Genomic DNA, 15,516 nt, shown 5'->3' with positions numbered 1-15,516 from the left:
ATATATTAAATTTAGAGCATTTGGACAAGTATTGAAGTTTTATTTAATATTTATTTTGAGTAAATATTTAATTCATGTGGCCTTAACTAGCTTGAAATCAATATGTGTTAGTATATTATATTAGGCCCTAGCATGCTCTTCAACATACACGAATTTGAGAGTATTCAAAGGTGTTTTAAAATTTAGAGACAATTAATTAATTTGATTAATTAATTTATTCCAAGTGCACTATTCACTCCATTGGATTTCTAACTTGATATTCTTGATGTGCATGTCATATACTTTCACATATATTTAATCAAGAATATTTGATTAGGTTTTGAAAACCTTTCATTTAATTATTTTCTCGTATTAAAGTTTAATACTCATGGTCTATATCTTGCATGGAATTTGCTTGTAATAGTCTATTAAATCAAGACTTGACATGTTGTATAACATACATTAATTTGAGATCATTTGGATGAATTTCAAAATCTAGAGATTTTAATTAAATGAATTAATGTTGTTCCATGAGTTTGATTAATGTTCTAACTTGGTATTCATGATTTCCTTGACAAGTTCCTTCATGTGTATCAAATTGAGAATAATCGGATAAGTTTGAGACTTACATTTACTTATTTCTGTTGTATGGAACTTAGTTCACTTGGTTGTAACTTGTATTTCATGGAGCTTTTAGCTTTTCATCATGTATCTAGACCCCTTGTATCTTGGTATCATTAATTTACTTAATGAACTTCCACAAATGGTTTGATTACTTATGTGTTGTTTAGTAAACTATTAGATCATTAATCTTATACTTGTGGTATATTTACATCAATAGATTCCACGTGCTGTATATATCTTGGTTGTAGTCCATATAGATGCACACTATAATTTCTTGACATTTCACATGCCATCATAGTTAAGAACTTAAGGCATGACTTGTGTGTACCAAAATCTTGGTTGTGCATGAAACGTAGTTAATGCATTTCTTGTATCTTGATACTATCTTGACTTGCACAACTTGTTGATTTTGGAACTTGGGATATCAATCAAGAATTGACATGGCTAGGACTTGGTTCAAGTATAGGAGATAGAGAGCTCCTTACACTATAGTGCGCACTAGGGGAAGGTACACATGGGTTAGTAGCCCTAAAGTGATCCCAAGAGTACGGTTTTAATTCAGGCGATATCCGAGTTTTCACATTGGTTGATTTCACTCTTTAAATTTCAAGTTGCTATTCCTTGAAGATTTAAAACTTTTCGTGTTATGTGAAATGCGCCAATCTTGTTTCATTGTATAGATTTTATGCTTCATCCGTGATTTCACTCCTTAAATTTCAAGTGTTGTATTCCTTGAAGATTTAAGACTCTTTTCGTGTTATATGGAAGATTTCATCCTTGTTTAATTGCATAGATATTATGCCTTGTTCTTGATTTCATATATAACTCTTGTCGTGTTAATTGGAGTGTTCCAATCATGTTAATTGTATTGATAATGTAATTCTTGTTAACTTATATCCAAGTATTCTTCTTGTCTTGTTAATTGGAATGTTCCAATCATGTTAATTGCATTGATAATGTGATTCATGTTAACTTTTAAACTTGTCGTGTTCTTTAGATTAACCCAACCTTGTTCAATTTCATAAACATCGTGATTTGTGTTGCTTCATGTTGATATGAATTAGGAATGATCCTATATAATCATCTTGACTTAGATTTTAGGTGACATGAACCGTTTCAGTAGTTATCACATTCTAGGTTAAAAGTTGATGACTTTGGTTACCTATGTCTTGTTGCGTTACACTATGTGCCCTTATGTCGTTCAAATTGCATGAGTAATGTGGTTTATGCTAGAAATATTCTAAAGTAACATAGGATGCTCCCTGAGTCTCACTTTGACATAGACGTTAGGTGGCATGAGCCCTTTTGACATGTTTCACCTTAAGGTGATAAATTTGTAAAATGCTAGGTCTATGCATGCTCATCTCCTACGAGTAGCTTTATGTTACTCACCCCAAAGTTACTGGGGATTTGTTTTAGGTACGAGTACTTGGTTCGTGATGCTCATCATTCCTTAGATGATTTGTAGACTTGAAGGTTTCAATTCTTGTAAAGGTTGGCTTGAAATGCCATTTGTAGCCTTTTTTTTTTTGTCAAATGTGTATATTTGATTCCAAACTTGTAATGTGTGCCTAAGCACACTTTTTGATGCTTATTTCGTGTATATGATATGTGGCTAAGGGCCGAACTTCATTTGAAATCCATGTACATTGAAAAATGTAGAATTTTGCCCTTAATGAGAAAAATATGAAAATTAGGGTTTTAACATGTCATTTTTGCATTCATTTACCATGTATGAGGTGTGGCCTAGGGCCAAACACCATTTTGTTTTCACTTTTGTATTCTTGTTTCACATATTGCATTTTCGGGCTAAATAGTAAAATCCGAGCCTTTAAAGGTTCAATTTCAAGTCGGGTGGCGTAAAGTGTGTTCCGGCACATTCACTAGGACCTATTTTATATGCATGAAGTGTGGCCAAGGGCCAAATGGTCATTTGAAACCATTTTATAATTTTGGTTTTCACATTTTCCATTTCAAGTTCATTTTTGCCTTTTTGGCCGTTGGGGGGGGGGGTCGGATTTTGACTCGGCCATTTTTAGGAGTCGCGGACCATTCCCCTGTGCTCAAAATCACTATTTACAGTTGGTTGCATGATCATTTTCATGAAAAACTCTTTCGTGAGTGAAATGAGCCCCCTATGGACTCATTTCACATTTTTTCTTGCATAATTCGGTTCAAGGGCATTTTGGGAATTTTTTTTGGGAAATAAATTCCGTTCTCAACTTCGTCACATAGAAAATGTGATTTTAGGGGGAGTTTCTTCACGACATTTTTCTGAAAAATGTCATCTTGATCTCAAAAACCGCGTTCCAAACTCAATTTTTTTTGCATTTCTACTGTTTCTGCTGCTTTCTACTGTTTCTACTGCTTTCTATTGTTTCTGTCAAGGTTGAATTGGTTCAAGAATGTTGAACCGGTTCAAGGTGCAAAAATTGGTCCAATATGGATGTTCTGTCCATGTTGAACCGGTTTAAGAATGCCGAACCGGGTCAAGTCCTCCAGATCCTGTTTGCAAGTTCAGCTTTGGTCTTCCAACTTTGAACTGTTGTAACTTATTCATTTCAACTCTGAATTGGTCCGTTCTTGAGTCCAAATTGACCATGTTAAAATAAGCTGTCCAATGGTACCAATTTTAGTTTCAGTTTCTTCTCCTAGCTCGAGATATTCTTGTTTTAGTGAGAGGGTAACGGATTTGGTTCAAACCGGGATAGGGTTCATTTGGGTTTTCACTTCCTTTAGCCTTGGAACTTCATGTGAAGTTACTAAATGATGTTTTTGCCCTCATTTGACTTGTTGGAAGTTAAATTCCTTCTTCTTAGGGCAAAATGGTTATTTTACCGTTGGTCCTTCTTTCGGTAGGGTTTTGATACCCTTGTCTTCGTTTTATTTCCGTTGAGCCTTGAAACTATTTCAAAGTTCATTCTTGTGTCCTAGGGATAACATACATCTCTATGGACTTGTTTTCATTTTGCTTCCGCATTCTGGATCCGCTTCGGGTCATCACAGGACACACTGGGTTGAAAAATCTAGGGTCGTGTCAAATCACTATCAATCGCAAGGAAGTGCGATCATTTGTAATGCCATGTTAGTGCCAGCTCAGTGGATAAGGCCGCTAGTTGTCGAGATAGTAATGCTACGTCAGCACGATCGATTGCGAATATTCACGATCGATCATAGAATTCCACGCTCGATCGATCATGATTGGCCTGGTAGTGAGCTATTTTATTCTTGGCTTTGCCCGATCTTCACCTACCAAAGGGCTGCGAGATTGAATCATTTTGGGGCCAATTTCTAACTTGTTTTGCACTCCAAGGAGCTTGTTTAAAAGGGGAAATGAACCACTTTGTAAAGGGTTAGCTAATTTTACATAGAGATCAACTTTAGTTATTAGAATTCTCTCTCTTGAATTAGGGTTTTGGGGAAGAAAAGAGACAAGAACATCAAGATCTCTAGGGTTTTTACCAAGAAGACCAAGAAGAAGAAGATGGAGCCATGTTTGGAGATTGCCCTTGAGGGTTCCAAGATCACATCCACCTCCTCCATGAGTAGCTAGACACCATCTTAGGGCTTGGATGAGCCCTTGGCTTGTAATCTAAACCCTACTCTTTAACTTTTTGGGGAATTAATGTTGTAAATGATGCTTTAGCCTTGTATATATGATGAAATTTGGGTTTTCCTATGATTTCTTTGGTTAAATTCTTCCTAATAATTCTCTAGATTGGTTACATGTCTATGTGTGATTAATTAAGAATTTAGTGATGGCTATGCATGGATTTCACTAGATGCATTTGTTGATTAATTTGATGGATTATGCTTATGCTTGATGGATTGTATCACATCTTTAGTTTAATTGCTTTAAATTCATTGTCTTAGCTTAATTGTAGTTTAATTGTATTTCAATTCTACTTAGGTAGACAATCCATGGTTGAATTTGATAATTCATGGCTTATTGTTGCAAATTGCATTATTCTCTAGATTGAGGTGTGCTACAACTGTTGATTAATTTGATGGTTTATGTTTAAACTTGATGAATTGCACTACAATTTAATCATGTTTGTAGTTAGATAGACAATTCATGCTTGATCTTGATGGCCATGCTTATTATTGCAATTAGTAGTCATATTTGGTTTACAAAATAATTTTCCCCAATTAAATGAAGACTTGTGATTTAGTACATAAGCTTAGTGGTGATTCCTATGCCCTAAGACTCCTCTCCTATCTCTTTCAGCCTAATCATTTTAGTTTCATTACATTGCATGTTTCAAAGTTCGATTTTAATCAAACCAAACCAACTCTCTTTACAATCTCATTAGCACTAAAGTTCGATTTGATTCCAACACGTGTTCAATCTCTTGGGATGATCCCTTCTCATTATATTTCATTGTATTAGTGTTAAGTGGCTTTTATAAATTTTAAAAGGTGAAGCCCACTTGACATTCTCTAAAGTAGCACCATTTTTGTGCACACGCACGGGAAGCATCACGTTTTTGGCGCTGTTGCCGGGGATTGACGGTTTAGTTGGAATCGAATTAAGCATTAGGGCTTCTTTGATTGCTTGCTTTAATTTTCATATTTTTATTTTTACTTTTCTTACTTGTTACTCTTGTTCAATTAGGTATTTGAATACAAGGAAAATAAGTATTGGATTTTGACATTATTGCTTAGGACCTTTGTGAGCAAGTTTTGAAACACTTGTAGCTTAATTGTTCTTTGCTCTACGCTTGAGAAACAGCCCTTGTCGAGGCTAATTGCATTGTTAAATTTCTTGTCCAAGCATGTGCCCTTGTCGAGGCTATTTACTTAATTGTTGAAATCATAGGTCCTTGTCGCGGCCATTAATTTATTGCATTAATATAACATAGGAGTATGGGAACATCGTATCTGGAGGTTGTGAATTGTTGTTGATTGAAGTTGTTGGTGTGTTGACTAATTATAGTGCAATTCTTTCCACTCTTAATCATCACATCACTCCAATGGAAGACCAAAATATGAATCTTGGTTATCTAGACCCCAATATAATCCAACAACCTCCTCTAGGTCAAATTCCTCCCAGAGTTCAAGCTCCAAATCCTCAAATGGTCATTTGTGATCATTACACTCCTAATGTATACAATGCACCAGCATGCATCCAATTACCAAATTTTAGGGCCAATCATTATGATATTAAACCCTCGACCATTCAAATGTGTCCTATTTTTCATGGGTTGAGCAATAAAGAACCCTACAAACATTTGGATGAGTTTCTAGGTGTTTTCCACCGTAAAAATCACGGATGTCCCCGAAGAAGTTTTAAAAATGAAGCTCTTTCCTTTCACTCTTCGGTACAAAGTTAAATATTGGTTTAACAACTTAGGGCGAATATTATAACATCATAGGCTTAATTGCAACAAGAATTTCTAAAAAAGTATTACCCCGTAAGTAGAACTAATTCAATGAGAACTTTAATTCGTGAGTTTACCCAAGACGATGGAGAACCCTTACATGAAGCATGGGAGCAGTTGAATGACTTGCTACGGAAGTGCCCACATCATGCACTTCCCAAGTGCAATTGGTTCAATACTTCTGTGAGAGCTTATCCAATACCAACAAAGGTATGGTTGATACTTTATGTGGAGGTTCATATTTAGAAAAAAATGAGGATGACATTTGGCGCCTCTTTGAGAATATGAGTGAGAATTCAATGCATAAATCTCAATCCTCTCGAGTAAGTCGTAATTCTAATGTAGGTTGGAAGAAAAACTCAAACTTGTGTTAAGTGGAGAGTTCAATGGAGATTGTTGCCGAGGTTAAAACTCTTACCCAAAGGCTTGACCAATTCTTGTTGAGTCAAAAATTGGTAATTCAATCATCTTACTCTTCCCATCCTCAAAATGAAATGTGTATGGCTTGTTCTAGTTACAATCATAATACTTCCAATTTTCTCAAGGACAAGCCTTTTCAAGTGAACAACAATAATAAGTTAATGCCACATTCGCTCATCCCTACTCCAATGCTTATATTCTGGAATGGAAAGAGACTTTAAACTTTTCTTGGAGAAATCAAGGAGCCGGTTCAAACCCTCCTCAAAGTCAAAATTTCCAAGGAAAGTATGTACTTTTTCACCTTTAAAATGCAAATTCTCAAGGGTACCACCCTCCTTTCTGTCCCCATCAAAATGTGAATCACTATTCTCATCCTCAAGCTTCCAATTCTCAAGCTTACTATCATCAATCTCAAACACCTCCTAGGAGTTCCACCTTTGAGGACAAGGTTTTGGTAGCCTTAGGTGGCTTAGAAGCAAACAATCAATTGTTGCACTCTCATTCTTAATCCATCTCAAAGCTTGAATCCAAAATCGGGAAAATAGCTAATTCTATGAATGCGAGAGAGAAAGGTAAGTTGCCTAGGCAACCCGAGACCAATCCCAAGGTACACTACATGGTGGAAACAACTCCTACATTGGGATTTCCTCCACATGAGCATGTGCAAACTATAACCACATTGAGAAGTGGTAGGCGAGTGGACAATAGGGTAGAGAGACCAAGTGAAGTTAGTGAACCGGTGCAACCAGGTGGTTGCCCCCGTCCCATTCCAAACCCAATTCCTATTTCATTGGATGTAAGTGGTTCCAAAAAGAACCTTCCATCATCATCATCATCATCTCCCTAATTAGAGAAGCCTTATGAGCCAAAAGCTCCATTCCCTCATGCTTTGATAGAAACTTCACCATTTGGGAGACAACAGGGAAAAATCCATGACATGATGGAAGTTTTCAAACAAGTTAAAATCAATCTTCCTCTTCTAGATGCTATTAGGTAAATTCCACCATATGCAAAGTTCTTGAAGGACTTATGTACTCAAAAGAGGAAGAGCAAGGAACAAAGCCCTAAGAAAGTGCTCTTCATGGAGTAAGTGAGCTCCATCCTCCTACATAACACTCCTCTTAAGTTCAAAGGCCCCGGTACTCCAACCATTTCTTGTGTCATTGGGAACCATGAGGTTCGTAGGGTTCTTCTTGATTTAGAGGCAAGTGTTAACCTCATCCCTTACTCCGTGTATATGCAATTAGGATTGAGTGACTTAAAGCTAACTTCGGTGGTACTCCAATTAAGGGTGATAAATTCTACTTTCCGGTTGATTTTGTTGTGCTAGATATCAAACCGGTTTCAAACCTACCAATCATATTCCAATCATCCTAGGAAGATCATTCCTTGCCACCACTAATGCAACTATTAATTGTAGGTCTGAAATTATGGACATCTCTTTTGGCAACATGATGGTTAAGCTTAATGTGTTCAATGCAAGTCAATATCTTATCGATGAAGATGAGTGTTTCCTAGTTGATGTCTTGGATGAACTTGTGGAAGAGTCTCTTCCTTTAATGCTTTCAAAGAACCCTCTTGAGGAGAACCTTTCCTTTATTCCTTCCAAGGATCCTCTTGAGCCATGTCTTTAAGAAATGTATGGCAATTGAGGTTTTGACAATGAAGGATCCATAAGCGAAGTAAATGCTTTGATGGACTCCGTGGCCACCTTGGACTTCCCGCCATGGAAATATTCAAAAGAACCTTATCCTCCACTCTCTAGCACTCCACTGGTTCCATCCCTCATCTCTCTACCCACTCTTGAGCTTAAATCACTCCTTTCTAGGCCCCAAAAGAGACTCTTCCAGTCATCATTGTTTTGAACCTTGAAAAAGACCAAGAGTGATCTTTTGGAAGTGCTTAAATAGAATAAGGAAGCCATCGGATGGAGTGTAGCCGACCTAAAAGGAATTGACACTTCCATATATATGTATCGCATTCTTATGGAGGAGAATGAGAAACCCTTTAGAGATACTCAAAGGAGATTAAACCCAGATATAAAGAAAGTGGTCAAGAAGGAGGAAGTGAAACTATTAGATATAGGGATCATTTACCCTATCTTCGATACCAAGTGGTGTGACGACCCTGGTTTTTCAAGCCAGTGCGTTCTGTGATGAACCAAAGATTGACCCGATAGCGGATCTAAATGCGGAAGCAAGAAACAAAACAACAGTCTCCCAAGGCACAACACACCTCTAAGACACTTTGATGACCTTCCATGAGGTCATGGAACTCAAAGAATCAAATGCGGAAGCTAAGATAAAAAAAAAAACAATTAAGCCCCTAGGGGCAAAATAGTCATTTCTGAAACTATGGATTCAGGTGCCACCGAGCACACCGTTGGAAAGACAACAAAAAACTAATTAAGATGGACTCAAGAATCGCATGATTCGGAGTCCAGATGAAGGAGAAACGGCAAGACGAAGAAAAATGAGCACTTAAGGCTAAAAGGGTAAACTGGTAATTATCCAGGAAGATTCGGGACAACCGAGCAACCGTTGAAAAGACAGCAAAAAATTAGTCAAGTTCAAAAAAAAGTTCACTCGATTTGGAGTCCGGACGAGGGAGAAACGAGGGTTTGAAGTTGAGACGTCGCGGCGGCTCGACGAAGGCCATGGTAGCCCCATGCGCGTGCCCACCGGCGCTCCATGAAGCGCCCAATGGCATGCACATGCTGAAAGCAAGGGTCCAAAGCAAATTTTCCAGAACTGAGGCTTGAAACGGAGGTCGAAACGAATTTTTCTGGAAAAATATGAAAAAGAAACCCCCCCTAAAATCAAGTTTTCTACTCGAAAATATGGAAGGAAATGAAAAAAATACACTAAAAAATCCCCAAAATGCCCCTAGATCAGAAGAGGTTAAGAGGGCAAAAAGTTGCTACAGTAACTGTCCTGATCTGAGAGCAGAAACGGGCTATCAAACGAATTTTTATGGAAAAACACGAAAAAGAAACCCCTCCCAAAATCAAATTTCTACCCGGCAGCGAGGGAGAAAATGAAAAAAAAAATACTGTGAAATGGCCAAAATGCCCCTAGATCAGTAGAGGCTTAAAAACTCAAAAGTAAATCCATAGAGTACTCATTTTGTGAAATATGACTCTAAACTTGAAAAATATCATGCACGCAAACGTAACTTACCTAATAGGACGTGCTCCAATGGTCCACAATTTAAAAATACCGCCGATGCAAATTTTGACCCCCCGACGGCCAAAAAGGCAAAAATGAATGAGAAATGGGAAATTTGAAAACCAAAATTAACAAATGATTTCAAATTACCATTTAGCCCTTGGCCACACTTCATATATGATTAATGATATCCTATGAAAGAATAAAAATAAAATTCCCACACCCGATGCAAACATAATGAAGCAAAGACTTGTCATTTTTCAATATTTTCATAATATTTCATGAAGTTGAAAGTTACATATGATACAAACTAGATACCATTGGCCTATGGCCTCATCTTATACATGTCAAATGCATTATAAAGAGTGTACTCATGTACACATTACATGAATGGAATCAAAAAATACAAGTTTTGACGTATAAGGCTACAAAATGATATTTCAAGCTAACATTTGCATGAAATGGAAACTTGAAAGCTACAAGTCATCCAAGGAATGATGAGCATCATGAACCAAGTCTTCATACCTAAAACAAATCCCCAGTAACTTCGGGGTGAGTAACATAAAGCTACTCGTAAGAAATGAGCATGCATCGACCTAGCATTTTACAAGGTTATTACATTTACAAGAAGTAATTCAAGGATTATGCTACCTAACATCTATGTCGTAAGTAAGACTCAAGGATCATCCTAAACTACTCATGCAATTGAAACGAATAACGACATACAAGTATACATACTCAGGTATACAAAATGATGCTAAAACATGATATACAACATATAAGCATTCATTTCTAAGTATACTAAACCATATTAAGACAAGTCATGCAATGTCTAAGTATATTCACACAAATGTACATTTAATATGGAATCTCGTATATCAACTACACGACACAAGTACACTAAATGCTATTTAAACTCATGGAACAAGTATACAAGTTCAAGTATACTAAACAAGATTCAAATACCTAAAGCAAATATCAATTCTCAGGCTACAAGTAATCCATGATTAATAATTTGAAATTAAACGCAAAATCAAATAATGGAAAAACTAGGACATGCGGTCGCTAGACCAAGCAAGTATTTTCGGGTAATTACGACCCACAAGGTACCACTAGGGATGGCAAAAAACGGGTTTGGAGAACCGTTTAGTTAAATGGGGTGGGGATGGGGATTTAAAAGAAAAAACCGGCCGATTTTGGGGCGGGGACGGGGGAGTCTAATCCCTGCCCCGAACCCGCCCAGCAACCGCCCCCGATTAGTAGATAAAATTATTAATTTACACCTACCATATTATTATATTTACCAAATTAACCTACACTATATATACACATGTTGTAAACCCTAAACTCAATTCACTTCCCATATTCCTCCTAATGACAGGAGGCGGCACTAATAGATCTGACGAAAGAAAAAAAAAAATTACCAAGGAGGACGAAGCAACTAGCAGGTACTCGGAACTCCAACCGTCCTACACTCCCTCCTGCTTCATTTACCATCTTCATCTACTGCTTCAGCCGACATCCACCTGTTTTTACAAGTATTTTTCTTTTCTTGTTGGATGATATGTTGTGTACTCAATCCTGGATACTTGGAAGCCCATTGATTTGTTCAAACAACAAGATCCACCAATTGTTTTTCTGGTTCTGATTTAAAGTTATTAGAGGTGAGATTATAATTTTGTTAATATTTGATTTTCTTAATATTTGATTAAAGAATAAGAGGAATCCGCACATCTCAACGAATTGCTTTGAATTATATATGTATATATATATATATATATATTTGATTAATGAATGATGATGCTGATTGATGATGTTATTTTGTGTTTGTTTGGTTGATGTTTGCTTGAAAGTTTTGTCTTATAAAAAAAAAAAAAGAAAAAAAAAAGAGTTCAGATTTATGTGGTTTTGTAGAATAAAAAAATTAGAATTTTCAAATTTAATCGGTTATGGGGCGGTGGAGGGGCGGGGGCGGGGCAAACGGCGGCTGGGCGGGGGTGGTTATGGGGGTTGGGGGTAAAAAAATAATCGGTTTTGGGGGTTTCAAATTTAAACGGGGATGGGGATTGAGAAACCCGCCCGAAACCGCCCCATTGCCATCCCTAGGTACCACTTAGTGTGCACTTATGACTTAGAGGACACTTGTCCACGTACTAGAGCCAAACCCTAGCCATCACATAAATTATGTCCTCACAAGCTTTCCAAAATCAATAATTTCAAAATTTATACAAAATCAAATGCAACTTACCACATTCCATGCACAAGTAAGGTTGAATCCATACAAACCATGTCCTAGAATTCAAGTCTATATAGCATATGACATGTCATGTCATCAATATGCAATTTATACCCAAAGTAAGAATATTTTCCAACAATTGAACCAAATTACCATCTTAAGCCACAAGTACTAAATAAGCTGCAATTTAGTAACTAGCTTTCAAGGTAAACAATTGTAATATTTTAACAAGTTATATATCTACACAAGATATATTTAAACAAGTCATGCACGACAATGATATCCTATATTATGCTAAGTCTAATTCTTTGATTTAAACATAGAAACAATTTCAAAGACACAGTTAAATCCATGGAACAAGTAGATAGAATTTAATTAACTAAAATAATTAAATTCTCTAGATTTCAAACCAGTCCCAAATAATATCAAATTAATATATGTTAAGGGACATAACATAGTCTTCACATATATCACATCAAATATTGAATCAAGGGATTAAAACACTTAAAATAAAATTAATTAAACTCATTAATTAATTTTCTTTAAATTTCCAAATAACTCCAAATGTCCTCAATTTTATATAGGTTGAAGAACATACCAAGGCCTATTTTAATTTCACATTACAAGTTGATTTCATGCTTATTACAACTATGTGAATTAATCTTTCACAAAAGATAAATATTAAATAAAATTTGCATTTCTTATTCAAATGCTCCCAATTTAATATATGTTGATATACATACCAAGGCCTAATTTACTAGCATGCCACAATTTAATTCTAAGGTACATACCTTCATGAGAATTAAATCTTAAACATAGAAAATAATTAAATTAAATTCTAAAACTTGAATAAAGGCATGCTTACAAGTTGTATATGTTTATATAACAATCAATACAACATTATAAACCTAAGACATCCCACACCTCAATTTGAGATGCAAATCTCAAAAGCCACCAAAATGAAACGGTTTCGAATCCGACAATACTTCAGGGTTTTGTCGGGGACAACACCGTGAACATAAAACTCTAAGGAGGACCTACCAAAATCCTAACTTGACCTCAAACCCGAACTCAAAAAATGGCCAAAAAGGGGTTCTAATAAGGGGGAAAGATGCGTGTAGTCAAGACAAATACAAAACGCAAAGGCACTACGACTTTTTAATAAGGGGAGGAAGTTTTAATTGAGAGAAGAAGGGTGGCAGCCCCCCTTGGGCTGCCATGGCAGCTTCTGGTCATGCATGAAGAGAGGAGAAGGTTAAAAATGAAATGTCTCACCCCCCTTTTATAGGAAAACCTTAAAAGTGCCCCGCTGGGTCTGAAAAAGTGAAATTTGAGCAGATGTGCTTAAATGACAAAACTCCATGAATGAAAAAGAACCGAAATGAGAAAATATGAATAATAGAGAAAACGACATAAAAAACTGAGTCCCGATCAGAGAGATATGCCCCAAACAAGTTCGGCGGCAACCGGGGCCAGAAACCCTAAAACTGAGGGAAAATGACCAAAAGGCAATTCTAAGAGTACATAACTCGACAAAAAGTGAAAATGAATCCCATATGAGGATTTAGGCTCAAAACAAGGCATTTTTGTAATAACTTTCATTAATTGCACAATGACCCCTCTAAAAAGTGAAAACTACACTAATAACCCAGAATAAAAATATCTTTCAAAAATACTTTCTTAAAAACCCCTGATATAAAATGTCTCCAAAAGATATTTATGAAAAACACCCCAAGAAACAAAAATGTTTCTGAAGAACTTTGCATCCATGCCCCTATGGACACCGGGAGCAACCAAAGTACTTTCCTACAAAAGTAAAGATACGTATTTTGTGGAAACCATTTAGAATGAAGATACATGAAGTCAAAAACCAACTCCAAACACAAGAAGTGAGGTTATGCCAACAAAGTGACAAACGGGGAAAAGACAAAATAGGGAAAAGGACGAAAAGTGAATAGTGTCGAAAAACGAAAAATATGAAAATGACTCGGTCCTTAAAGGAAGTTGTCAATCCAAAGGAAAGAGTCTCAGAAACCATTTTTGAGCACTGGAGATGACACTGAATGATGAGAAACTGAACTAAGAAAAGAAATTTCAACGAAAAAAAAATTCATCTGTGAAATTCTGAGGAAAAAGGAAAGAAAGGAAATGACCGGGTCATTACAAGTGAGTAAGTCTTACACAAGTAGTTCCCAAAAAGTTAAGAATTACAGTTTTTGGAGAATGTTAAAGGTGATCTCATTTCCAAACGCATTACTACTTCATGGCATGTGTGCATTGATTATCAGAAATTGAATTTCGCCACCGGGAAGGATCATTTTCCCTTGCCCTTTATCGATCAAATCTTGGAAAGATTGGCAAGGCAAAAGTATTATTGCTTCCTAGTTGGCTACTCAGGGGACAATCAAGTGGCCCTAGACCCGCTTGACCAAGAGAAAACCACCTTTACTTGTCCCTTTGGCACATTCGCTTATCGACAAATGACATTTAGTTTGTGCAATTCCCTCGCCATATTCTAACGGTATATGATGTTGATATTCTTGGGTATGGTGGAAAATTATTTAAAAGTCTTCATGGATGACTTCTAGGTCTTTAGGTCATCATTTGAATCGTGCCTCCAAAATCACTCACTTATGCTTAAAAGATGTCGTGAGACAAACCTTACGTTAAGTTAGGAAAAGAGCCATTTCATGGTTCAAGAGGGGATAGTGTTAGGTCATGTCATATCTCAAAGGGGAATCGAAGTTGATAAAGCGAAAGTATAGTTCATTTCCGAATTGCCTCCACCTTCTACAGTGAGAGAGATCCACTCTTTTCTAGGTCATGCCGGTTTCTATCGCCGTTTCATCAAAGATTTTAGCAAAATTGCTAGACCCTTGTGCAATATTCTCGCCAAGGAAACACCATTTGTCTTTGATCAAGCATGCCTAAATGCTTTTTATCAATTTTGCACTCTTCTATCATCCGCCCCCATCATGCAACCTCCAAATTGATCATTACCATTTAAGATTATATGTGATGCTTCCGACTTTGCAATGGGTGCCGTCTTAGGGCAAAGGGTCGGTAAGCTTACATGTGCCATATACTATGCAAGTAAAACTTTCTCGGGGGTCAATTAAATTACTCCACTACTGAGAAGGAGTTACTTGCCGTAGTGTATGCCCTTGATAAATTTTGGTTATATCTCTTGGGATCAAAGGTTATTGTGTTTTCCAATCATGCCGCTCTAAGGCATCTCTTGTTGAAAAAAGAAACCAAACCGCACTTAATAAGATTGATTTTACTCCTCCAAGAATTTGACTTGGAAATCAAGGATAAGAAAAGCTTCGGCAATGTTGTTACCGACCACTTCTCTAGGTTGATGATTAAATCTTCTCTAAATCTCCTAGTTGATGATTATTTTTCAGATGAGCAACTCTTTCACATTTCCAATGGGAAGTTGCCTTGGTTCGCTGACATTGTAAATTACCTTGCAATTGGCAAATTTCCTATTGATTCATCAAAACAAAAAAATGATTGATTCTTTGCTAATATCTGATGAGTGCTGAAAAGTGCGCATTTAAACCCCTTAAGCTTGGGTATTCTAGTACCTTATCCTATCTTATTTTCCCGATTTAGTCTAATTTCATGTTATATCTCTTTCCAAGCACTTATCCCCAAAATAAGTTAATTCAGCCAAATTAGACCATAAAAGAAGCAATCTCAAGCT

The 15,516-nt window shown here is 36.6% G+C and overlaps 1 non-coding gene across 1 annotated transcript; it reads right to left on the bottom strand.

The window, feature by feature from the left end:
* Nucleotides 1-6,034: 6,034 nt before the first annotated feature.
* On the bottom strand, nt 6,035-6,139 carry LOC132310627 (small nucleolar RNA R71). Its single transcript, XR_009482656.1, has one exon. It is a non-coding gene; the product is annotated as a small nucleolar RNA R71 (small nucleolar RNA).
* Between the last annotated feature and the right edge of the window lie 9,377 nt (nt 6,140-15,516).

Source organism: Cornus florida, unplaced genomic scaffold, assembly GCF_030987335.1.
Source record: "Cornus florida cultivar Cherokee Brave unplaced genomic scaffold, ASM3098733v1 CherokeeBrave_3.0.0_Hap2_Chr05, whole genome shotgun sequence".
Lineage (NCBI taxonomy): Eukaryota > Viridiplantae > Streptophyta > Magnoliopsida > Cornales > Cornaceae > Cornus > Cornus florida.
This window is presented reverse-complemented; position numbering and strand designations above follow the sequence as displayed.